Source organism: Notolepis coatsorum (assembly GCF_963971535.1).
Source record: "Notolepis coatsorum genome assembly, chromosome: 7".
Classification (NCBI taxonomy): Eukaryota; Metazoa; Chordata; class Actinopteri; order Aulopiformes; family Paralepididae; genus Notolepis; species Notolepis coatsorum.
In genome coordinates, this window is record NC_140171.1 from 156614538 (window position 1) to 156641403 (window position 26866).

Consider the following 26866-nt stretch of genomic DNA (forward strand, 5'->3'; position numbering starts at 1 on the left):
CTGAACCTCTGGGTGGTGCCACAGAAATGTCTTTAGCTGCGCACTCTCTAGGGTGAGGCAATCGTCTAGATCGGGGTCTGTGGGGACGAGTGTGTGTGTCAACCCACAGAACATAGGTTTCTTGTTCTCTGCCTCCTCTTTACTCGCCTCCCGTGGGGTGGGTGTAGGCCACTCTTCTTCCGGGAGCTTGAGGAACTCTGGCCCGTCACTGTAGAGGTTGTGACGGGTGAGGTCATCCAGGGACATTCCCCGGGTGATGACGTCAGCTGGGTTGTGTTTGGTGTCCACATACCTCCAGCTCGCTACTTCTGTTAACTCTTGAATCTCGGTGACTCTGACTCCCACGAAGACCTTGTATCTGCACGAATCAGACCGGATCCATGTGAGTACGGTCGTGGAGTCTGACCACAAGATTGTTCTTTGCACCGGGATGGTGAGTTCACGTTGGATTAACGTGGCGAGCTGCGCTCCTGCTAGGGCTGCGCAGAGCTCTAGACGCGGGATAGATTGTTGCTTGCGTGGGGCTATTCTTGAGCGAGCCAGGATGAAAGCAGTATGTATTTCTCCTCCCTCCTCTCGGGCACGCAAGTAAGCCACCGAACCGTAGGCTACTTCGGAGGCGTCGCTGAATGCGTGCAGGTCGATCTTGCATGTCTCTGGCCTCACTGTGGGTGGGAAGTAGCTGCGGCGTATATTAACACCTGGGAGTGAGCGGAGTTCCGTCTCCCACTCTCTCCATGTGGATGCAAGGTGTTCGGGTATGGGGTCGTCCCAGCCCTGGTCTTTGTCCCATAGCGCTCTTACAATCATCTTTGCCCAGTGGTGTAAGGTAGAATACATCCCAACGGGTCATATTGTCTGGCGAGTGTTCTGTATACACTCCGTCTGGTGGTCGGTATTGCCGTCGACCTTCCCTGCTCCTTGATCAGGGGTTTTTGTCTATAATGGAGCGAGTCTGTTTTGAAGCGCCAGACTAGTCCTAGTGTCATTTCTTGGGCTTCTCCTGGGATGGTCGCCATCCAGGTGTCGCTGCTCGCTGCCTTATCATCGGGGGAAAGGCTGCGCAGTACTTGCGGGTCGCTGCTGGCCCACTGCCTGAGATCAAAGCCGCCTTTGATCAGGGAGGCGCGGAGCTTGAGTAGGAGAGCCTCGGCTTCTTCTGGCGTCGAGACGCTTTGTAAACAGTTGTCCACGTAGAAACTATTTGTCACACTTTGTTGGACCTCTTCATCTGCTGCTGGGTCCTCTGCGACGTGTTTTTGTAGTGCAAACGTAGCACAGCATGGGCTGCATGTGGTTCCGAAAGGGAGGACTTCCCATTGATAGATGGCTGGGTGCTCATCTCCGATCCTCTCTCTCCATAGGAACCGCAGCAGGGGCTTGTCCTCCTTCACTAGTCTCACCTGCAGGAACATCCCTTTGATGTCGCCGCTGATAGCCACCTTGTCCTGGCGGAAGCGTAGTAGCACGCCTAGTAGGGAGGGGCCGAGTGTTGAGCCGGCCAAGAGTTCTTTATTCAGATTTTGTGATCCGATCTGGTAGCTGCAGTTAAACACAATGCGATCCTTGCCGTTGTGGTGGACCTTGTGGTGCGGCACGTACCATGATTCGGTCGTCTGATCGGCCTCTTTAATGTCAATTTTCTTTGTGTCCCGCTGTGATTAATTTGTTAATCTCAGCGCGGTACACAGCTTCTTGAGCGGGGTCTTTGGCTAGGCGCCGCTCTGTGTTCAATAGATACCGCTCCGTCGCCTCTTTTGTAGCGCGAAAGGTGGGCATTCCCTCTCCCCTCAGGAGTGGAGTTGCGTATCTCATCACTCCGTTTGATGTTGACTCTCTTTGTCCCGTGCTCGAGGAGGGCTATAGCGTAGATATCTTCCTTAGAACGAATGTCTTTCTTTTCGTTCTTAAAGGGCATTGTCTCTAGTGTCCATAGCCTCTCGACATGCTGCAGGAGTGTGGTGTCTCCTTCTGTCGCTCTGGAGTGGAGGCAGCTAGTGGCTGCTGTTCGGTTAAGAGACTTGGCGAGGGGGCCTTGTAATGTCCATCCTAGGCGGGTCTCGACTGCTGCAGGGCAACCTCGGGGTCCTGTATGGACCCGGTCTATCGGGACTATGAGGTCTGCATGGTCGGAGCCTATCAGCAGGGTCGGGGTGGCACCGTCTATGAGCGGGATAGGGAGTTGACGCAGGTGCACATATTTATCCATCAGCTTGGCGATGGGGTAGGTGTACTGCGATAGTCCTATTTCTTGGTTGGTGAAAGCATTAGTAATCCTATACCGTCTCTCGGGCTGCCCGCTTGCTGCGATAGTGAAGGAGACATTCTCGCCCTTTATCGTCTTTAGATCTCTTCTTATTGTCCGAATCGTCATCTGGTTCTCGCTCCCCCGCAGCCCCAGCTGGGCCGCAGCGGACGCGAGGAGAAGGGTCTTCTCTGACCCGTCATCAAGGACGGCGTAAGTGTCCATGACCTTATCTTGGTAACTCAGTGTTACGCGGACCACCTTTAAGAGCACCTGGGCGCCGCTGCTGCTAGCGGGGTCAATGTACATAACACTTGCCTTTGTGCTGCTGGATGGTGCAGGCTTTCTTTTGTTACTGTCGTGTAGGACATCTAGGTGGGCTCCGTCACACCGACTACACCTCTTCTTGAGGCGGCACTCGGCTGCCATGTGACTGCGCGCACATCGGTAACAGCGCCTGTTGGACTTTATCCAGTGACTCACTTCTTCAGCGGTCATCTTCTTGAACTGGTCACATTGTGACAACCAGTGTTCCTTCTCGCAGTACGGGCACACCATCTTCCACTTCTCTTTCATCGAGGGGGTACTGTGGTTCTTGCTGCTCGGTACTGATTCTGATTGGTGCATGACAGTCACCGATCTTCGGCCATCGTTTACTCTCCTAGGTCCCTCTCTGGAGCTTGGTGTGCTCCGCACGAACGTATCCAGCCGTAGGCTGCTGACTTCTCTCGCCAGGAAGTCGGCTAGGTCTAGGAGGGATGGCTCGGGACCGTTAGGATCACGGTGGTCTCTTTGCCGCCTGAAGCGCTCCTGTCGGGCGGGCGGCAGCTTCTCTAAAATCCTCTCGACGTTCGAGTTTGCGTATAGTTCGTGCATACCCTTTTCTCGTTGCGCCCCCAGCATCCCTACCAGGGACTGTACTTTTATAGACAGGTCGTCTAGTGAGCGATTGTCTGTTGCTGGGGGTAGGCGGTCAATATGCCTTATCTCCTGTATTACGTAATCCCATATACGTCCATATCTCTGGTCCAGCGCTGCTAGAGCCGCGGTGTATGGGGTCGTAGAGGTGGCATAGGCCAGCGCTATGTTGTGCGCTCGGGGCACTTTCAGGTGCTTCAATAATATTGCATACTTGTGGCGTTCATCAGCGACATCCACCATCATTGTCTCTAAGCACATCCGTAGCTCCGTGTACTGTGCTCGGTTCTCCTGGGTGAAGTCTGGAAACGTCGGTGTGCCAATGTATGACGCCGTGGATGGCTGGCACATCAGTGAGCGTTGGAAGAGAGGCCTCCTGGGCGAGTCTCCTCTTACGCCTCTCGGTGGGCTGGTACTGGCGGGGTACCATGGCCCGCTGGTCCAGGTGCTATTCCTCGGGACTGGTCGTGCGTCATGCTCACCCGTGAGTCGAGTCGGGGGTCTGTAGCGCAGAGCCGCGGGGGTATAGCCTGGGCTGTACTGGACCTCCTGGTCCTGTGGAGTAATGTGCTGCTGTCGGGCTTGACTCTCCTCTTCTCCCTCTTCTTCCTCTGCCAGGTCTTCTAGATCCTGTAGTCGTCTATTTAGCCTCTCCGCGGTGTCCGCTGTTCCTTCCTTGTAGCTGGGTCTCACTTGGACCGGTCGGGGAAGGAGTTCGGAGGGGGGTGTGGGCTCTCTCTGGCGGTCGGGTTCAAGGTCGCCTGCTCGGTCAGGGGAGGGTGCCCTTGACACGTGTCTTGACGAGGCCCTGGAACCCCTTGTGGAGGGAGGGGGTGTTGCCCTGGTGATCAGCTGCTCCATTAGCTGCGCTTGTAGTCTGTCGCGCTCGGCTTGTAGTCTGTCGCGCTCGGCTTCGCGCTGGATGAGAGCGATGTCGCGCTCTGCTTCTCTTTGGGCACCGGCAGCGGCACGCTGGGTGTCGGACCGGTCTCTTGCCATATTCTCTTCCGTCTGAAGGCGTCTCAGCTCCAGACGTATGTGCTCTTCTTCGCTCCGTTGCTGTGTTTGGAGTCGATCGCGTTCACCCTGAAGTCGATCGCGTTCACCCTGGAGTCGATCGCGTTCGGTAGAGGCTGTCAGGGTGGCGAGGAACGCCTGTGACAGCATCCTCTCCGCCTCGCTGGGGGAAGACGCTTGTTGAGGTGAGCCGCTCCTGGCAGTACCGGTCGGGGATGCGTTCCCCTGCGGGGAGTCCTGGAGTTCTATCTCCTCGGCGCTCTCCTCATCTTGTTCCGTGCAGAGTTCCATCTCTGGAGGGTTGTCTTCCTCCCGGAGCTCTGGGGGGACTACTTCTTCGGTCTTGGCGGGGGGTAAAGTCGTGTCAGTTCCCTCCTGGTCCCCACCGTGAGCTTGGTCAGTTACATTAGAACCCACTAGGGCCTCTGTGGTCGGGGTATCCTGGTTGATAGGGTCGGACATAATTTTACTTTCTACTTTTACCGCGTTTACCGTTTGTAGAAGGCTAGGTAGTATACTGGCAGCGTAATCCTCTAAGTACTGAGGTGGCTGTCGTCTACGCTGCGGGCGTTCTACTTTAGGAGGACCGTTTCGTGGAGTGTTCATCATAGGCCATTTCAATATTAATACCACTATATTAATATTACACTAATTACCATCCGGCTCGAAGGACCAATTGTAACTGAGGGGTACAATTCCCTGACTGTATTGATAAGTATGGTATCATTAAACCACTACCGCTTTATGTACTTTAACTACTGGCCATACAGTACACAATATCTAAATATGATGAACACTTTCCCACCATGAAACCAGGTCCACACAAAGGTAATAATCAAATATTTAATATATAGCAAAAGGTACATATAACATTCACTATTACTGTTGTGAAGGGCCAGATTAAACCGAATATATATATTTATTTATATATATATATTTAATTGTATTTGTATATTCTCTAATATTCCCTGATATCCCTTGTATATTCCTTGTACAATATGCATTGAATATCCATTCTAGCCTACTGAACATCCCATAATAGTCTCCATTCTACTATTGGTCGAGACCTTGGTGCCAGGCTGCCATACCTCTCAGACCCAGTTCAAACGTACCGCTCCACATGTACGAACAAGTCCTAGTTCCGCGTAGGAATCTGACTACCGCACCACTAATGGGACTATTTGTTCATAGTGCGTATATATACTGCGCTACTAAAGTAGGACTTCCTTTTCAGTCCAGTTTCTTACCCTCCAATAGAGTCACAGACGTAAAGCCTCCCCGCGACGCCACGTGTGGGAGTAAGGCCAAGTTCGCCTACCATCGGTATTGAGACATCGTGTATATTAATATTTGAATAGTCATATTTGGCACTATATCGTCGAGTTGGACGTAGTCTATTAAGCTAATAATAGTCTGTTAATATATAGTGCTTCGTGCGGTGAGAATACTACCGTAGTCAGTACCCCATCGTTTCGGGCAGAGAACTGGCTGCTTATCCAGGGTGGTTGACCCCACGTGAAGCTGCACCCGAGGAGCCCCAGAGCCGACGAGCGAGTGGACCTGTATACCGGATTATTCTACCGACGACAGCCCGCCTTCCCAGGCACGGATTATGCTTTGTATACTTTGATTATTCCATGGATAAAGACCCCCGACACTGTTGTGTGTTGGAACCCCCCCCCCGGAGAGGACGCAAGGTGAGGAGACGCTCTGCAAGACGAGGTCGCTTCACGTCTCTCCTCCGTGGACCGGATGACGCCGGCCCACAAAGAGTCCACCTGCTTTCATCTGTGGTCCAAGGATCGCCGGCGCATTGAACGGCACTACAGTGGGTTCACCTGGGATACCCTTGGCCGGATGAGGCAGCCGGATTCTACCCCCCCCCCCCTCCTACTCCTGTCGGCTTACAAGCGACCGGATTAACCCCCCCTAGTGTGTCCAGTATATAATCATTAAAGTATCATTGCTGTTATCCCTTAAACTATTCCAGGTCGTATATGTACCACCTGCGCCTTCAGAGATTGGACATTCTCTATTGATATACCGACGAATACTCTTGCCATAAAAGTGCATACTAATTCCCATTCATAAATGTGATTGATTTGATTAAGTGCTTGCTCTACACACCATCGCTGTGTAGAAATAAAGACCTATTTCTAATTCGTACATTTGTGTTGGATCCGTTTCATCTACGTGACAGTGTTCATCATAATATATTTATGCCGTGTACTGGGTGGCCGAATATTAAGTACAAAGGTAGTGGTAGTAAGTATCATATCTAGTAATACAGTCAGGGAATTGTACCCCTCAGTTACAATTGGTCCTTCGAGCCGGAGGGTAATTAGTGTAATATTAATATAGTGTTATTAATATTGAAATGGCCTATGATGAACACTCCACGAAACGATCCTCCTAACCAACGCCCGCAGCGCGAACGACGGCTCCCTCAGTACTTAGAGGCCTACGCTGTCAGTCAACAACCTAGTCTTCTACTAACAGTAAACGCGGTAAAACTAGAAAGTAAAAGTATGTCTAACCCCAACGCCCAGACTACCCCGACCATAGAGGCCCCTACGGGCTCTAATGTAACTGACCAAGTTCACGGTGGGGACCAGTGGGAACCAGACATGACTTCACACCCCGCCAGTACTGAAGAAGTAGTCCCCGATGAGTCCCGGGAGGAATACAACGCTACCGAGAGAGAACTCGGCACGGAAGAAGACGGGGAGAGCACCGTGGAGATAGAGCTCCAAGGCTCCGCAAGGAGTACCCCGAGGGAAGGCTCCCCTATACAACCGCCTTCTCCCAGCGAGGCAGAGAGGACCCTACAGCAGGCCTTCCTCATCAGCCTGAACGCCGCTGCTGAACGCGACCGACTGCAGATCCAGCAGCGGAGCGAAGAAGAGCATATACGTCTAGAACTAAGACGCATTCAGAGAGAAGAGAATGTGGCCCGAGACCGAGCAGACAGCCAGCGAGCAGCTGCTGGTGCTCTACGGGACGCAGAGCGCGACAGACAGCAAGCGCAACTAATAGAACAGCTGATCAGACGGACAACACCCTCTCCCTCCGCCAGAGGCTCCAGGAACTCGTCTAGACACACCTCCAGGGCGGCATCCCCTAGCCGAGTAAACAACCCTGAACTTGACCAACAGACGAGGTCTATACCCCCCACAGACCACCTCCCCCCACCGGTCCAAGCGAGACCTAGCAACCGGGAAGGAGCAGCATATCCTGTGGAGAGGCTAAACCAGAGACTACAAGCACTGGATGACCTAACTGAAGACGAAGAGGAAGAGGAGGAGAACCACGCCCGACGACAGCACAGTACTCTACCGGACCAGGAGGTCCGGTACAGCCCAGGCTATACTCCCGCGGAGCTGCGCTACAGACCCCCGACTCTATACACGGGTGAGCACGACGCACGACCCGCACCGAGGAACAGCACCTGGACAAGCGGGCCATGGTACACTGCCGGTACCAGCCCATACCAAGGAGCGGGAGGAGACTCGCCTAGGAGGCCTCTCCCCCAACGCTCGCCGATGTATCCACAGTCAGCGTCATACATTGGCACGCCTATGGTACCCGACTTCACCCAAGAGAACCGGGCCCAGTATACGGAACTCCGCATGTGTCTGGAGACCATGTTGGTGGATGTATTGGATGAACGCCACAAATACGCCATCCTACTGAAGCACCTAAAGGTACCCCGCGCACATAATATAGCACTCGCCTACGCGACTTCCACCACCCCATACACAGCAGAGCTGGTAGCATTGGACCAGAGGTATGGGCGCATATGGGATTACGTGAGCCAGGAGATCCGACACATCGACCGCTTACCCCCAGCAATAGACAATCGAGCACTGGACGACCTGTCCATCAGAGTGCAGTCCCTGGTAGGGATGTTGGGAGCGCAGAGAGAGAAGGGGAGGCATGAACTTTACGCCAACTCAAATGTGGAAAGGATCTTGGAGAAGCTGCCGCCCGCTCGACAGGAGCGTTTTAGGCGACAGAGGGACCACCGAGACCCGAATGGCCCCGAACCGAACCTCCTCGATCTAGCAGACTTCCTGGCGAGAGAAGTCAGCAGCCTACGGCTAGATACATTCGGACGGAGCACCCCTGGCTCCAGAGAAGGAACCAGACGACTAAATGATGGAAGAAGATCGGTGACTGTGATGCACCAATCGGAGTCAGTACCGAGCAGCAGGAGCCACAGTACCCCCTCCAGAACGGAGAAGTGGAAGATAGTGTGCCCCTACTGTGAGAAAGAACACTGGCTAGCGCAATGTGACTCCTTCCCCAAGCTGAACGCGGAGGAAGCAAGTCAATGGATAAAGTCCAACAAGCGCTGTTTTCGCTGTGCGCGCTCACACATGGCAGCCGAATGCCGCTTAAAGAAAAGGTGCACCAAGTGCGATGGAGCCCATCTGGACATACTTCACGACAGTAACAGACGGCGCCCTTCACCCGCACCATCCAGCAGCAAAGCGAGCGTCATGTACATCGATCCCTCCAGCAGCAGTGGAGCCCGAGTACTCCTAAAAGTAGTGCGTGTGACACTAAGCTACCAGAATAAAGTCCTGGACACTTACGCCGTCCTCGATGACGGGTCAGAGAAGACCCTTCTGCTCGCCTCCGCTGCGGCCCAGCTAGGGCTGCGGGGAAGCGAAACCCAAATGACAATTCGGACAATAAGACGAGATTTGAAGACGATAAAGGGCGAGAATGTCTCATTCTCTATCGCAGCAAGCGGCCAGCCTGAGCGACGGTACCAGATTACAGACGCTTTCACCAGCCAAGAAATAGGACTGTCGCGGTACACATACCCCGTCGCCAAGCTGATGGAGAAATATGCACATCTGCGCAAGTTACCGATCCCGCTCATAGACAATGCTATGCCGACCCTGTTGATAGGCTCCGACCATGCAGACCTCATTGTCCCGATAGACCGGGTTCATACCGGACCCCGAGGCTGTCCTGCAGCAGTCGAGACCCGTTTGGGATGGACTCTCCAAGGCCCGCTCGCCAAATCTCTCAACCGAAGTACAGCCACTAGATGTCTCCACTCCCGAGTCACAGAGGGAGAAACCGCACTCCTGCAACACGTAGAGCGGCTATGGACCTTGGAACAAATGCCCTTTAAGAACGGAAAGAAAGACATTCGCTCTAAAGATGACATTTACGCCATTCACCTCCTCGAGACAGGGACCAAGAGAGTCCCGGTCAACGGCGTGTTGAGATACGCCACGCCACTCCTGCGGCGAGAAGGAATGCCTACTTTCCACGCCAAGACAGACGCCACAGAACGGTACCTGCTGAACACGGAGCGGCGCTTAGCCAAGAACCCCGCCCAAGAGAGTGTATACCGCGCTGAGATTGAGAAGCTCATCACAGCGGGACACGTCACAAAGATGGACATTAAAGAGGCTGACCAGACCACTGAATCGTGGTACGTGCCTCACCACAAGGTCCATCACAACGGTAAAGACCGCATAGTATTTAACTGCAGCTACCAGATCGGATCCCAAAATCTGAATAAAGAGTTACTGCCCGGTCCCACACTCGGCCCCTCCCTACTCGGCGTTCTACTCCGCTTCCGCCAGGAAAAGGTGGCCATCAGCGGGGACATTAAAGGAATGTTCCTGCAGGTGAGATTAGTAGAGGCGGACAAGCCCCTGTTACGGTTCCTATGGAGAGAGAAGCCAGGAGATGAGCACCCAGCCATCTACCAATGGGAAGTCCTCCCCTTCGGAACGACGTGCAGCCCCTGCTGTGCTACATTTGCACTACAGAAACATGTAGCAGTGGACCCAGCAGCGGACGAAGAGGTCCGACACAGCGTAAAGAACAGCTTCTACGTAGACAACTGTCTACAAAGCCTTTCAACCCAAGAAGAAGCCGAGGCTCTCCTGATTAAACTCCGCGCCTCATTGATCAAAGGCGGCTTTGATCTCAGGCAGTGGGCCAGCAGCGATCCGCAAGTACTGCGCAGCCTCTCCTCCGAGGACAAGGCAGCCAGCAGCGAGACCTGGATGGCTACAATCCCGGGAGAAGCCCAGGAGATGACCCTGGGATTGGTGTGGCGATTCAAAACAGATTCGCTTCACTACAGACACAAGCCCCTGACTACGGAGCAGGGAAGGCCGGCGGCGGCGCCGACCACCAGACGGAGTGTGTACACAACACTCGCCCGACAATATGACCCGCTAGGATGTATTCTACCGTACACCACCAGGGCAAAAATGATTGTACGAGCATTGTGGGACAAGGACCAGGGCTGGGACGACCCCATTCCCGCACACCTTGCATCCACCTGGAGAGAGTGGGAGATGGAGCTCCACTCACTCCCAGGCGTTAATATGCGCCGAAGCTACTTCCCACCCACGGTGAGGCCAGAGACATGTAAAATGGACTTACACGTCTTCAGTGACGCCTCAGAGGTCGCATACGGATCAGTAGCCTACTTGCGGGCCCAAGAGAAGGGGGGAGAGATCTACACAGCATTTGTCCTCGCCCGCTCGAGAATAGCCCCACGCAAGCAACAATCTATCCCACGTCTAGAGCTCTGCGCAGCCCTAGCCGGAGCGCACCTAGCCACGCTCATCCAACGTGAGCTCACCATACCGGTGTCTAGAACAATCCTGTGGTCAGATTCCACGACGGTACTCGCCTGGATCAAATCGGACTCATGCAAGTACAAAGTCTTCGTGGGAGTCAGAGTCACCGAGATTCAAGACTTAACCGAAGAGTTAACCGGAGAAACAGAGTGGCGCTACGTTGATACAAAACAGAACCCAGCTGACGTCATCACCCGGGGGATGCCCCTGGATGACCTCACCCGTCGCAATGTCTACAGTGACGGCCCCGCATTCCTAAGACTCCCGGAAGGACAGTGGCCCAGGCCTATCCCGAGGGAAGCAAGTCCAGAGGAGGTGGAAAATAAGAAGTCTGTGTTCTGTGGATTGAGCACCGTAGCCTCCACCGACCCTAACATAGACGATTGCACGTCCATAGAGAGTGCACAACAAAGAACATTCCTGCGGTACCACCCGGAGTGCAAGTCCCCCGCTGATATGTCAGCAGCTAACTACGAGGAAGCAGAATTGCTTCTACTGCAGCGAGCCCAGAGAGACAATTTGACAGAAGGAACAGTCGTCATGATTATTGATCAATCACTGCCCAGAGCTATGTGGCCGGCCGGCCGCGTAAGCAAAGTGATCACCGGTGCCGACGGCAAGGTCCGAGCAGCTGAAGTGCTCGTCCAGGGTCGCACTTACACCCGTCCCGTGGCGAGGCTCATAGAACTGCCTCGACTCCCAGACACAATCGATGATGACCATGACCCTATAACCCTATGACTTTGTGAAGTTGACTGACCCCTACAGCAAACCCTTATGTGTAAATAGACAACGCGATTAATCTGTCTCTGTTTAACTGATTAGGTCTGGGACCAATCAGGGGGTGGCTGTTGTGAAGGGCCAGATTAAACCGAATATATATATTTATTTATATATATATATTTAATTGTATTTGTATATTCTCTAATATTCCCTGATATCCCTTGTATATTCCTTGTACAATATGCATTGAATATCCATTCTAGCCTACTGAACATCCCATAATAGTCTCCATTCTACTATTGGTCGAGACCTTGGTGCCAGGCTGCCATACCCCTCAGACCCAGTTCAAACGTACCGCTCCACATGTACGAACAAGTCCTAGTTCCGCGTAGGAATCTGACTACCGCACCACTAATGGGACTATTTGTTCATAGTGCGTATATATACTGCGCTACTAAAGTAGGACTTCCTTTTCAGTCCAGTTTCTTACCCTCCAATAGAGTCACAGACGTAAAGCCTCCCCGCGACGCCACGTGTGGGAGTAAGGCCAAGTTCGCCTACCATCGGTATTGAGACATCGTGTATATTAATATTTGAATAGTCATATTTGGCACTATATCGTCGAGTTGGACGTAGTCTATTAAGCTAATAATAGTCTGTTAATATATAGTGCTTCGTGCGGTGAGAATACTACCGTAGTCAGTACCCCATCGTTTCGGGCAGAGAACTGGCTGCTTATCCAGGGTGGTTGACCCCACGTGAAGCTGCACCCGAGGAGCCCCAGAGCCGACGAGCGAGTGGACCTGTATACCGGATTATTCTACCGACGACAGCCCGCCTTCCCAGGCACGGATTATGCTTTGTATACTTTGATTATTCCATGGATAAAGACCCCCGACACTGCCGTGTGTTGGAACCCCCCCCCCCGGAGAGGACGCAAGGTGAGGAGACGCTCTGCAAGACGAGGTCGCTTCACGTCTCTCCTCCGTGGACCGGATGACGCCGGCCCACAAAGAGTCCACCTGCTTTCATCTGTGGTCCAAGGATCGCCGGCGCATTGAACGGCACTACAGTGGGTTCACCTGGGATACCCTTGGCCGGATGAGGCAGCCGGATTCTACCCCCCCCCCCCCTCCTACTCCTGTCGGCTTACAAGCGACCGGATTAACCCCCCCCTAGTGTGTCCAGTATATAATCATTAAAGTATCATTGCTGTTATCCCTTAAACTATTCCAGGTCGTATATATGTACCACCTGCGCCTTCAGAGATTGGACATTCTCTATTGATATACCGACGAATACTCTTGCCATAAAAGTGCATACTAATTCCCATTCATAAATGTGATTGATTTGATTAAGTGCTTGCTCTACACACCATCGCTGTGTAGAAATAAAGACCTATTTCTAATTCGTACATTTGTGTTGGATCCGTTTCATCTACGTGACAGTGTTCATCATAATATATTTATGCCGTGTACTGGGTGGCCGAATATTAAGTACAAAGGTAGTGGTAGTAAGTATCATATCTAGTAATACAGTCAGGGAATTGTACCCCTCAGTTACAATTACGTTTATGATTTGAATGCACTTGTAAGGCAAATGAGTACTCGTAGGCAAATCAACACTGAATGTCCAATCTCTGGTTACGCAGGAAGCAAGTATACAACCTGGCTCTTAGGGAATTATATCTATGGTCACTTAATGATTATAGCTGGATATACTGTAGGGGTCCTCCCGGTTGTAGGCCGGTAGGGGGGGTAGGAGAGCCGTCGGCCGTATCCCGTCTGGTCAACGATGTCTAGGGAGACTTCACGTACAGAAGACAGTGCAGTAGAATCTTGATCCACAGATGAATTCACCTTGGCTCTCTTGTAGGCTGTAGCTGTAGCTGTAGCTCCACAGTGAAGAAGAAGCGAGGCGACCTCAGTCTGGTCTGAGCGCCGTCTCACCTTGACTCCTTTCGGGGTAGATCCAACACTCACCGGTGTTGGCGATTATCCGCTCCACAAATCAAAGTACCAAAGCAAATATATATTCCATGCCGCATAGGGCTCAGCAGTCGTCGGGTAGGTAATCCAATGTACAGGTCCACTCGGTCCTCGCCTAGAACTCCTCGGATGAAAGCACCACGTGTGGTCTGCCCAGCCTGGTTAAGACTCTAGATAACACGAGGAAGCGATGGGGGTGCTGCTCACTTTAGAACTCTAACCGCACGATGCACCATACATAATAGACTATTATTACTTAATAGAAATACGGTGCCAAACTCTGGCAATTCAGCTATTAATTCGCACGAGGTCTCAATGCTATTCTAAGGCCAAACAGGCCATACTACACCGCACGCAGTATCGTGGGGTGAGGCTTCACGTTCTGTTACTTAGTTGGGTAGAAGGGTAGGGACTAAGAGGAATTCTACATTTCTTGCGCCATATTTATATGCACAGTGAACAAATAGTGCCACTCTCCTTTCGGTAGCCGTATTCCTGCGCGGAGCCGGGGCTAGTAAGGGCATGTCTCGTCGGTACCTTTGAACTTGAACGCCAGGGGCTGGTCCCTGGCGCCTGGTCCTTTTGTCCAATAAGAGAATGAACTATTATGGGCTGTAGTAGAATAAAGGGATATTCCGTGTATATGTACAAGGAATATACAAGGGATATCAAACGATATACAAATACTATTCAATATATATCCATAAATAAATATATATATTCGGTTTAATCTGATCCTTCACAACAATGGTACTATATTATATTGTATATATCATGTACTATATATCTCATATCACATTATATATGTGCTATATACACTATTATGTACTATATACTAGTATGCTATTATATACTGCAGGTATATTATACTGTAATGTGTACTGTAATGTGTACTATATGTATGTAAATATGGAAAAAAAGAAACGTAAGTCTTCAGGGGTAGGGCCCGACAAGCCTAGTGCTTCTCCCTAGCCCTTTTCGGACAATTGGACAATTCTGCAATAGCAGCTGGTAAAACGTTGGCGTTTTATGGAATGACTGTTGTTATGTGTCCAAAGCCCGAAATAAAAAATAACTGAACTGAACTGAACTGAACTGATGCCTGATCGGCCCAAATCAGGCAGAGGTTAATTTCACGTCACAAATAGATCAATACAGTCCGTATTAAGTAATGTTGCATTTCCTTTTAAAATGTAGCCAAGAGTAAAGACCCTAACCCTATCAAAACGGCAGTCAAAGTGTATATTTTCAGCACTACGTTTGTTTAGCAATGATTTTAAGTGTTATTAGCTAAATATGACCCCACACATAAATCCCTACCACATCCCCATCCAAGACACACACCCCAATAGCACGCCATGACCGAAGAAAAACACGAACAGCCCTCGCGCCACTCACACCGCCAATGTGTCAATGTACACCTGAGAGAAGAAGAGGTGTTCGTACTGTGGGAAAGGCTTTCTAGAATCATTTGAAAAGACTAGGGCTGACCCCTATTAATCGATTAGTCGACTAATCGGTCGAAAGGAGCCGTAGTCGACTGGCCAACCTCTTAGTCGAATATAATTAAAAAATATATTTATATATATATATATATATATATATATATATATATATATATATATTTTTTTTTATCATTCTTTCCAAAAGAAAAGAGGCCTAGAAGCGTGGCTAACGCTAATGGCACGCATACCAGAGGCTAACTGCCTACGAAAACAGGCACAGAGGCACTGAAAGAGGATTTCACCCTAATGAACACACTAGACTAGACAAATATCAAGATGTATCCATCAGTGGACCAATTGCATGCTTTTGCAGAGGACAAGAAGCCTTCAGTCGACTCCTTCAGACATTAAGCACCCCCACAGCCCAAATGGAATGATAAAAAATAAAAAAAAAATTTAAATATTATATATATATATATATATATATATATATATATATATATATATATATATATATATTTTTTTTTAAGCCGACCAATAGTCGACTAACGGCAAACGGCAAATTTTGGCCAATCTCAGTCGACCATCCAAATCCTTAGTCTGGGACAGCCCTAGAAAAGACACATGTACACACACTCCTGCCCGCAATGCTCCAAGAAATGTCCAGTCGGGTCACCGAAAGAAGCATTACATGAGAGGCAGATGCTGTATTACCTACAATGACACCCTGCTCAGTAGGTTTTACATCATTTATATATTTTCTTCCTTAATTGAGACCCTTAGTATGTGATTGGACAGGGAAGGATACGTCACATTCAGCATTCTAATGCAATACAATTGGTGTTTGTGTTTATTTGTTTTGTGTCTGGGTTTAACAAAAATCCCATTTCTACAGTGAAAATCTAATTTATTTGTAAGGCCCGACAACACACATTAATGTCCCCATGGGCCGGACACGTCTTCTTTAAACAAGTCAAGAAGAAACATCACAATAAATCAAAAACAAAACAAAAAACACCATGAAATCCAAAATATAATGTAAAATAAATAAATGCAACACTGCCAGACATGCCCCACGCGAAGGTAGGGAAAAACTCACTAAAAACCTAGCAATAGGAAAAAAGCACCACAGGCAACGTGGAGGGGAGAAACTTTAGAAGGGCCGTTCAAGGGGGGCTCTCCCTTCTTAGATGTCGGTGATAGTAGTATCAATGGGTGGAGAATAAAACGGGTGAAACAGTTGGTATGTATGTAATAAAACACAAATATGTACATGCAATAGCCAATGTGGTATTAAAAGATGGTATAAGAGACCTGTTTTATTCAAAGTGGACATATTTGAGTCCTTTTCAACAAGTTAATATTCTGTACGTAGTTCTTTGAGCTGAAGAAAGAGGTGTTTTTGCTGAAGAAAAAGCATTCTAGCAGCATCTATACCTCTCTGTTTCAGTCCTGTTCTCAACGGGCTGTTTCTGTGCCTGTAACGAGCGAACTGCTTTTATTGTGCAAATACAATAATTATCATACATCTAGCAGTGGCGCGTGACCCTGGAGCGTCTCCCGAAGGGGAGAACGTCAAACAGTCCATGATTGGGGTGAGAGGTGTCCTTGACAATGCTGCGTGCCTTCCTCAGACACCGCTTGTGGTGGATAGACTCAATAGTAGGGAGTGGTGTACCGGTGATGCTTTGTTCTCACCACCCTCTGCAGTGCTTTCTGGTCAGAGGCCGTGCAAAAGACGTACCAGACTGTGATGCAGTTGGTGAGGATGCTTTCAATGGCACACTGGTAAATGTTCACCAGGATCTGAGCGGACAGGTGGGCTTTCCTCAGTCTCCTCAGGAAGAAGAGGCGCTGGTGAGCCTTCTTGACCAGTGCTGAGGTGTTGAGGTTCCAAGAGAGGTCCTCGGAGATGTGGACTCTCAGGAATTTGAAGCTGGAGACACGCTCAACCTCCGTCCCGTTGATGTGGACGCTGGGTCTGGTCTTCCTGAAGTCCACCATGAGCTCCTTGGTCTTCTTGGTGTTGAGAGCCAGATGGTTGTCGGCACACCACGCCACCAGGTGCTGGACCTCCCTATAGGTCGTTGTTTTTGATGAGGCCCACCACTGTTGTGTCATCTACAAACTTAATTATGGTGTTGGTACCATGTATAGGAGTACAGTCAGGTTGGGTGAATAGAGTACAGGGAGTGGACTCAGCAAACAGCCGGTGTTCAGGTTGGGTAGGCGCGGTGGGGGAAACTGTACAACTGTACAAGCAAAACTGTACATTGGAATATTGACGAAACCGTACTTGGTCCCAAGAAGAGGGTCTCATGTATTATTGGGTTAGGACATTTACTGTACATTGGAGGGGGTTGAGTTAGGACATTTAGAGGGGCCAGTTTCGAATTGCAGTCTCCCGTAGGTGCTCTTTGAGAGTGGTTTTGAAAGTGGGTAGTGATTCACATTCCTTTACAGCTTTGGGTAGGGTAAGCCAGGACCAGCCTCTCAAAGCACTTCTTGATGATGGGGGTGAGTGCAACGGGGTGGAAGTCATTAAGGCTCGAGGCAGAGATGTGTTTCGGCACTGTCACAATGGAGGTGGTTTTAAAACATGCTGGGACAACTGCCTGGGATAGTGACAGGTTGAATAGTGTCAGTTAAGACCCCGGACAGTTGCTCAGCGCACTTCCTGAGCACTCTGCCAGCTCCGCTGCCTTACGTGCATTAGTCCTGCTCAGTGCCGTACACACGTCAGTGGGGGAGAGAGTGAGGGTTGGAGGTTGGCAGGGAGGGCAGCCTTGGTGGGCGCCTCCTGGTTGTCTCTGTCAAATCAGGCATAAAAGTCATTGAGCTCATCAGGGAGGGAGGAGTCAGTGGTTGGGGGAGAGTTGTTGGTGGATTTGTAATCCATGATGGCCTGGATGCCCTGCCACATGCATCGGGGGGCGGATTTTTTATTTTATTTTTATTATACCTGTAGCCCTTTATTTAGTTTTTAACTATAGGAACAAGTGATGGGTGCTGTTAGTGCTGGTTTTTAACTCCCATCCACTTTATCTTCCCAGTCTAGGGACCGGAGGTTGGCTGGAAACCTGGAGGCGGCCAGAAAGCACGGCTCCACCGCCCGCCGCCTCAACACCGCCGCCCTGACGGGTTCATCATCATCATCGTCATCATCATTTTCATCATCGTCATCATCATCATCATCATCAAAATATCACTGTTGTAGACGCTCTGAGTGTGTTGTCTCACCGCAATATATAAAGCAATATATAAAGCAATATATATAGCGACAACACACCAAAATAGTTGAAACAATATATATATGTTAACTTTATGTCTGAAAAGGAGTAGGAAGAAGTATAAACATATTTAATCCTACCCTTTCTCTACTACTAAGTGATTGTAATTATACATCATTCTAAGTCTAAATGCATACATACATACACATATCTATCTACACATACATGTACTGTTCTTTATACATTTAAATATATGTACCCACAATATTAAAGTCAATAAATAAATAATAATCTATGTAAACACCTGGTGATTGTCGAAGCCCTTCTTCATCCTGGTACCTGGTGAGAATCCTGTCCTTATAGCTCTTTTTAAACTGGTTCATGTTTGTACCTACTGGTGACAATCATGTCGTCAGCTCTTTTTAAACTGGTTCATGTTTGTACCTACTGGTGAGAATCATGTCGTCAGCTCTTTTTAAGCTGGTTCATGTTTGTACCTACTGGTGAGAATCATGTCGTCAGCTCTTTTTAAACTGGTTCATGTTTGTACCTACTGGTGACAATCATGTTGTCAGCTCTTTTTAAACTGGTTCATGTTTGTACCTACTGGTGAGAATCATGTCGTCAGCTCTTTTGAAACTGGTTCATGTTTGTACCTACTGGTGAGAATCATGTCGTCAGCTCTGGCTACCAATCGGAGTTAATGGGGGGAAGCTCAGAGAGAGAGAGAGGTGCTGTGCTAGCTTAACAGGAGAAACACTGCATTGGAGTGATTGATTGATTGAACATTTTATTATCAGATTGCAGAATGGGTACAATACAGTACAGCTCAATACACACAATTGTTAAGGGGATGCAGCCCAGAGAAAGACTTTCGTCTTGTTTACATCAGGGTCCCCCATTTTCAATTCATCATAACATATATGACCTACATGACATACAGATAGACAGTACTGCTACATCTATACATTTATGACATACCAGATTTACAAATACAGTACTGTTTTTAATTTTTTTTTTCATGGTCCATACAAACAATATCTTGACTTCTCCTTCATTTATCTCGGCCTTCTGCAGTACAAATTGCATCAATTGTTAATAATTCTGAGTTAAAGTGCAGATGTACAAGCACACAAGGACCCATACAGTCAATAACATCCTATAATTCTTTTTTTCTAGACAAACAAAAACAATAACCAAAAATAACAGATAACAAAATAATATGTTAGGGTGCATCTCCAATAAATCTGCATCTACCATAAAGCAAACTAATAACAAAATAATATGTTGGGGTGCATCTTCCTGACACTCAACTCCTTTTACACAAGGTTCACTTAACAATTGACCCGAATGGACATTTCTATACACCTTAAACAAATGAAGATCGTAACGGTATAATGTACATTATCCATCTTTCCCATTTCTTCCGAAACGTATCCTGTTGCAACCTAAAAGAAAAAGTAATTCTTTCCATCTTAAAAATATCATAAATATTATCAATCCGATCATCCACTGTAGGAATTTCTGTTCTTAACCACTTTCTAGTAATGGCTTTCCTGCTAGCCGCACTTAGTATCTGAAATATATATATCTATCCCGACTTGGTACGTGTGGAGAGAGATACTATGATCTCTAGAGTGAGTAGAGAGATACTATGATCTCTAGAGTGAGCAGAGAGATACTATGATCTCTAGAGTGAGTAGAGAGATACTATGATCTCTAGAGTGAGTAGAGAGATACTATGATCTCTAGAGTGAGCAGAGAGATACTATGATCTCTAGAGTGAGTAGAGAGATACTATGATCTCTAGAGTGAGTAGAGAGATACTATGATCTCTAGAGTGAGCAGAGAGATACTATGATCTCTAGAGTGAGTAGAGAGATACTATGACAGGGGTGGCCAACCCGCGGCTCGCGAGCCGCATGCGGCTCTTTGCCCGTCAATGTGCGGCTCTTCCATCCATAAAAAAAAATAAAAAAAAATAAAAAAAAAATATTTTTTTTTAATTTTTTTTTTTTTTTACTTTTTTTTTTTATGTCACTCATTCCATAAGGACGTAGAATAAACATTTACAATTTTTTTTTAAATGGTCCATTTGCATGTTCTTGGTATCTGAATCTAGGGACATAATGGATCAGTGTCAGAAATAGTGTGTCTGTTACTAGGCTTGAGTAAATTGTAATGAACCAAAGGAGAATATCAATTCTATTTAAAAAAAATAATTATCTTTGACTGTAAATAACACCATGCTAAAATTGACCAGACCTGAAAAATCTAAGCAAATGAATAAAGGGAAGATGATTAAACAGAAGGTTTTGTAGATACAGTACTGAATTCTGCCATCTTTTTTATAATGTAAATTTCTCCACCATTTTTCATCATATTGCAACACCGTTTTTTGCAAGACGTTCACAGAAAGGTAGAGAAATTTCGAAATTTGAAAGCCCTGAGTCTCTTCCTTCAAAAGACTACACTCACTTTTGGCTGTGCCACTTCCTCCTGTCAATATGCGCCGGTTTCCGACTCAATGCCCTGAGATTTCTATAATCTTATATTTCACTAATAACAGTTAAAATAATTGGTAAACAAACATAATGCTGAAAATATACACTTTTACTGTATATCTCGGGCTTAAGAGGTTAACCCTGTGAGGCCCAAATTAAAGAGAAATTAGCAACTTCAGAGGCCAGAGGGTGGGACATATAAACACATTTACTATCAAATAGCATTGTGAGGCTGAACAACAGGACCAATTGACTATACATGTGCTTAAAGGGGAACTATCTTATAAATGGCTTTTTTCAGTGTTTACCATTGTTTCTTAGCTATGTGGACTTATATTAACACTTTGGCTGCCATGGGTTAAATTAATGATATACCATAGATTGCCAGCGCTATTTGTCTATGGAGAAAGTCCCCTTCTTTGCAGGGCTATAACTTTTTAAATTCTATTGCTACATTGCCATTATTAGGGCCCATTCAAAGTCCTATATGTATTGTTCATTGTGTAGCAACGTTAAACTTTTTCATTCACATATTCATAGTAAAGTATGGTCTAATGTATAAGTATGTTTTCATCTCTTTCTGCAACTTTCTCCAGAACGTGATATATAGCCCCAAATGCATTATATTGATGATGAAATACAGTTTGATGGCAATCAGCGCGATATAAAAAATTCCAACTAGACGTACTTCTAGAAGTTACTACACGTCATCTGATGTTGACCGGATGGGCGAGGGGGCGTTTATAATTCCGTGGGCAGCGTTATACCAATCATCTAATGTGGGTCAAATGTTGATAAAAGCAGTTAGTATCGAAGATGGTAACGTTACACGCTGAAACTCACCCCAGTCTCCGCGCGCCGTTGGGCGATCATCGTCGAGTAGAAATTTTATCATTATGGGATATATTATTACCCGGTCCATCTCCAGCTTGTATAATGGTATATACGTCCAAATCATGTTGTTTATCGAGTTATTGGCAATCGATCGCTATGTAGAGTGACGAGCTAGAATGCCGGAACCTATCCCGAGTGGCCGGAAGCAATACGGACATGTAGCACAACCTCCACTGTGCTTCCTGTTAAGCGGTTGCGCGATCGGCCACCAGATGGCGCTCCTGAACCGCCAGAGAGCTCAGTGGGTCCTGCTGGTGGTTCTCAGACCAGCGGAGGGACATTATGGATCAGATCGCAGATTTTTGAAATATTGATATAAGGACGCTGTACAGCGTCCCCCGGCAACTTTAGCATCGCCAGCAATGACGCTGTAAAGCGTTTTTAGGCAGTCAAAGTGTTAATAGGATATATGTCTCTAATTCTCATATTGGCGAATTCTTCCAATTCTCCTCTCACAATATTCACCCTCACTGAACTGAGTCATCTGAAAATGTGCATATCTGTGATGTCAGAGATTTCTCAGCTGCATAATAATGTGGCAGTTGATGTGGCAGTTGGCACCAGGCCACACAGTGGTTGGAGCCCAGCCTCAAAACGGCTTAAGATCTTGAGGTAGAAAAATGCGGTTTTTAGTACTTGATTAGAAATACAAAACAATGCATTTAAAAAAAAAAAAACCTAGGTGTTCCATAGACTCACAGGAATTGTGTAAAAGTGCCCAAATAGTGAAAGAAATAGTAAAATAGTTCCCCTTTAACATTTTTTAAATAAACATTCTTTTTTTAAATGGCTAAAAGTGATTTTGTAATTTTGCAACCGTGGGTCTCACAGGGTACTTTTAACCCTGTGAGGCCCAAATAAAAAAGACATTAGCAACTTCAGAGGCCAGAGGGTGAGACCTATAAACACATGAAGGGTGCCGTGACTGAAAAAAAAGGTTGAGAAACGCTGGTATATGGTGTGGCTCTTTGTGGTACCACAGTCATTTTTTTGTGGCTCTTAGTCTCTGACTGGTTGGCCACCCCTGTACTATGATCTCTAGAGTGAGTAGAGAGATACTATGATCTCTAGAGTGAGTAGAGAGATACTATGATCTCTAGGATGAGTAGAGAGATACTATGATCTCTAGGATGAGTAGAGAGAGAAACTATGTAGTTGGTGAGTAGAGAGAGGGGATTCTGTTTCCACACATGCATGGAATGTGAAAAAGAGAGAGAGACTGGAAAAACAACAGCTACGTGAATAGACCCTTTTCGAGCTGGTCAAACTAGAGGTGGTGGCAGAGAGGAGGATGAGAAGGAAGCTGGCCGCTATCCTGGAGAACCCCTCAGATATGGATATATATATAAATATATATATGGTATACAGCACTATAGTACATGCTATCATAGAGTTATATGCAGGTGTTTAGGTATACAGAAGAATTATATGCAGGTATATACAGACGGATATGGATATATATAGATATATGTAATAAATATATATAGTATGTACAGCACTATTGTACATGCTATCATACAGAGTTATATGCAGGTGTTTAAGTAGGTATACAGAATGATTATATACAGACATATGGGGATATATATATATATATATATATATATATATATATATATATATATATATATATATATATATATATATATATATATGTGATAAATATATATATAGTATGTACAGCACTATTGTGCTATCATACAGAGTATATGGGTAGACTATAGTATGAGGTGGGTAGTTATGATTATGATTACAGTGTAGGGCAGTTATAGACAGTGAGAGCAGTAGGTACATTAGAAATACTGTACATTAGAAGTTCACACAAATTAAAATATGGTTAAACCCCAGTGTGTGTGTGAGTGATAGGACTCCAGAGGTCAGATAGGTGGATGTGCTGCTGTCTCGTCTCCAGTCTCCAGATCGGTCCTTTCTGTCCCCGTCTTCATGAAATGACACCGAGGGCAGAAGACCGACATCCTGAGGCAGCAGCTGAAGCTTCCACAGCTCCTCCAGGTTGTTACCGCGGTGATGAAGCTGTTTACAACCCGGCTCCAGGGTCATGTGTCTGCAAAGAGGACAGTAGAGACCTGGAGTCAGTGGAGAAAGCTGTGTACTGAAGTTACTATACTCTGTATAGGGGACAGTACAGATCTGGAGTCAGTGGAGAAAGCTTGTACTGAAGACACTATACTCTGTATAGAGGACAGTACAGATCTGGAGTCAGTGGAGAAAGCTGTGTACTGAAGTTACTATACTCTGTATAGGGGACAGTACAGATCTGGAGTCAGTGGAGAAAGCTGTGTACTGAAGACACTATACTCTGTATAGAGGACAGTACAGATCTGGAGTCAGTGGAGAAAGCTGTGTACTGAAGACACTATACTCTGTATAGAGGACAGTACAGATCTGGAGTCAGTGGAGAAAGCTGTGTACTGAAATTACTGGAACTAGCTTTGTTGTCATCAGCAAGAAAGCTAATATGCTAGCAGGCATTATAGTCGCTAGCGTTGGCATATGTTTTGCACCAGTGGATATGATCTAACAGTATGTTTAACACAAAGCTACTGTAGGTAGCTACCCAGCCCTGTAATTAAATAAAATAAATAAACACTGGACAATGGACATCTTCTCGAACTCAGCTTTATTCTGTCATCTGTTTGATACAGTGTGTGGTTATAAAATAGAGCAAAGTCATGTATTAGTCACGTGTTCTTTTAACATGCATCTCGCAGTCAAGTTCACTGCAGACTCAAACGTTAAATACTGTAGCGACCCTAGTATCGGGCTCATTGGTCGGCCGGGCTGTCACTCTGCTCTCCACCAACCCGGGGCTGGCACGTGACGCTGTTGTTCCCGCGAGCCTGCGGGTTGGTGGAGGGGAGGGACAAGGGCTGAAGTGGGTGAAGCCTAGTGATGTGCCGCGTCTCTACAATTCGTAGCCGCATTTCTGCAGACCCCTCTCTGATTGGTTGAGGCCATTTCTGCAGACCCCTCTCTGATTGGCCGAGCGCGCGCATGCGCATGAGCCGCGACAAGCTCCTCTAGCCAGGAGGCGAAACTCCGTTAAGCTCCAGAGAGAGAGGCTGAAAACCCACAGTTGTTGCCCGACGGATGGGAGCCGAATCGCGGATCCGAGTTTTCTGATGAATAGCCCCAAAACATGGAGGTCGCGAACGCAATTTATACGCATGGAAGTATTGATTACGCCATAACGAATCATTAAAAAAATATACCGTTAACTGGAATATGTTGTGTGTGCCTTTACACATATGTTGGATAGGATTATGTAATTGGTTTGTCATTAAAAACCAATAATAATCGTGTGGAACATACATGTTTCGGAACCAATGTGTAACTAGACAGTTACAATATAACATTTATATTAATTAACCCAGTTAAGTTAATGCCTTAAGAGAAAGAGTCTGGTGGTCAATTGCTACGGAAATGTTGTGTCTTACTGATAATAACTAATTCCTTGGTCAATAGAAGTCTCTGTGATACTTTCTGAATATGATTTGGGAACATCAAATGGGCAGGCCGCGAAATAACAATGTACAATTTCTGACAGCTGGCAGTGTTGTGAAATGTGCATAACGTTATGAATAAACCGCGAAGTCACACGAAATAACGTTATACGCGAATCTGGTAGTACATTTCCAATCAGAGAGGGGCTTCGCTCAACCAATCAGAGAGGGGTCTGCAGAAATGGAGCTCAACCAATCAGAGAGGGACGTTGATGTGCCCAACGGATCATTTCAGTGAGTGAGCGATTCGATACACGCTCACGGCAATGAACCGATTCACTGATTCAACTCACGGTTCACGGTTCAGTGACACTTGGCCGATGTTATACATACAATTACATACAATTATACATACAATTGTTAAGGGGATGTAGACCAGAGAAAGACTTTCGTCTTGTTTACATCAGGATCCCCCTGTTTACATCAGTAATCATCGGTAACATTTAGAATTTATTTCAAGGTCCTCCTCCTTATATACAAAGTATAAACATTGCGATCATCTACTATTGAAGGTTCCAAGCCACAGTCTAAAGAAAATCAGGGATGCAGCCGTTGCTAACTATGCACCAAAGTTATGGAACACACTACCTATGGACATTAGGGAAGCTAGATCTTTTAATATTTTCAGAAATAAGCTAAAAAAACGTACCTCTTCACCATAGCCTTCTAATACACCCGCTGTTGATTGTACTGTAGCAGCACTATTTTACTCTGGCCATTCTATTGCATAATTGTACTATCTATTCTACTATTCTATTATTGCACTGTATTATTGGTGTGCAAACTATAGTCAACTTACAAAAAAGAGCCTGTTGGAGGATTTCAACAAGATAAATGCGACAACATTGCAAAATATTTCACTATAATATTTCAAAGTGAAGTAAAAAATATTATAATAATTATTTGATCATGTTAAATAAGTGTGACTGACTGACGACTGTGACTGTACTGTAGCAACACTGACACTCACAGCACACAGCAGGCGCAGCAGGCGTCGGTGTCGGGACACACATGGTCCAGTGACGGACGGCAGTAGTATAGTATATATATATATGTATGTAGCAGTCTGGAAAATATGGTATATTATTCAGAACTGCTGACTGTGTTTTATATCCCTCTTGTACACAAAGACTTTCTAAGTAGTGTCATTGATATTCACACGAAATATGGATTCGCACTGGAATATGGATTATAAATGACAGTACTGAATCATATTCTACAATGCGTCTCCCCTTGTGACTGGCAGGCGGGACCAGCAGGGGGCGGTAGCAGGCAGAGAGTGGCGGAGAGAGTTGGGAGATGATATATGGAAGAGACCAGCGGAAGTCGTTCTCTTCGGCAGTGAACTTGACAACGAGTAGTCGCAGCTAACGGGGGCTCTGGATAGCCCTGTTGCTGACGTTATGCCAGAGGGCCCCGTGAGAGGACAACGGGTGATAACCAGTACTGGCTAGTGGACACGATGTCCTAGCAGTACCAGCGGTAGTATATGAACAATAAGTGCAGAGCCAGGCACTAGCAATCGAGTTATAGTAGTTACAGTGTGCGGTATAGGTAACGTGCGGTTAAACAAATATCCAAGTCTTTAACTACCGAGTTATAGTAGTTACAGTGTGCGGTATAGAGTGCGCGCACCAGGACGAGCATGGGCCAACAACCATTCTGCTCCGGCTGACTTCGACCAGACCTGCAACCGGCTGCCTGCATTCAGCCTGCTCCGGAGGACTTCACTCAGACCTGCACCAGGCTGCCTGCGGC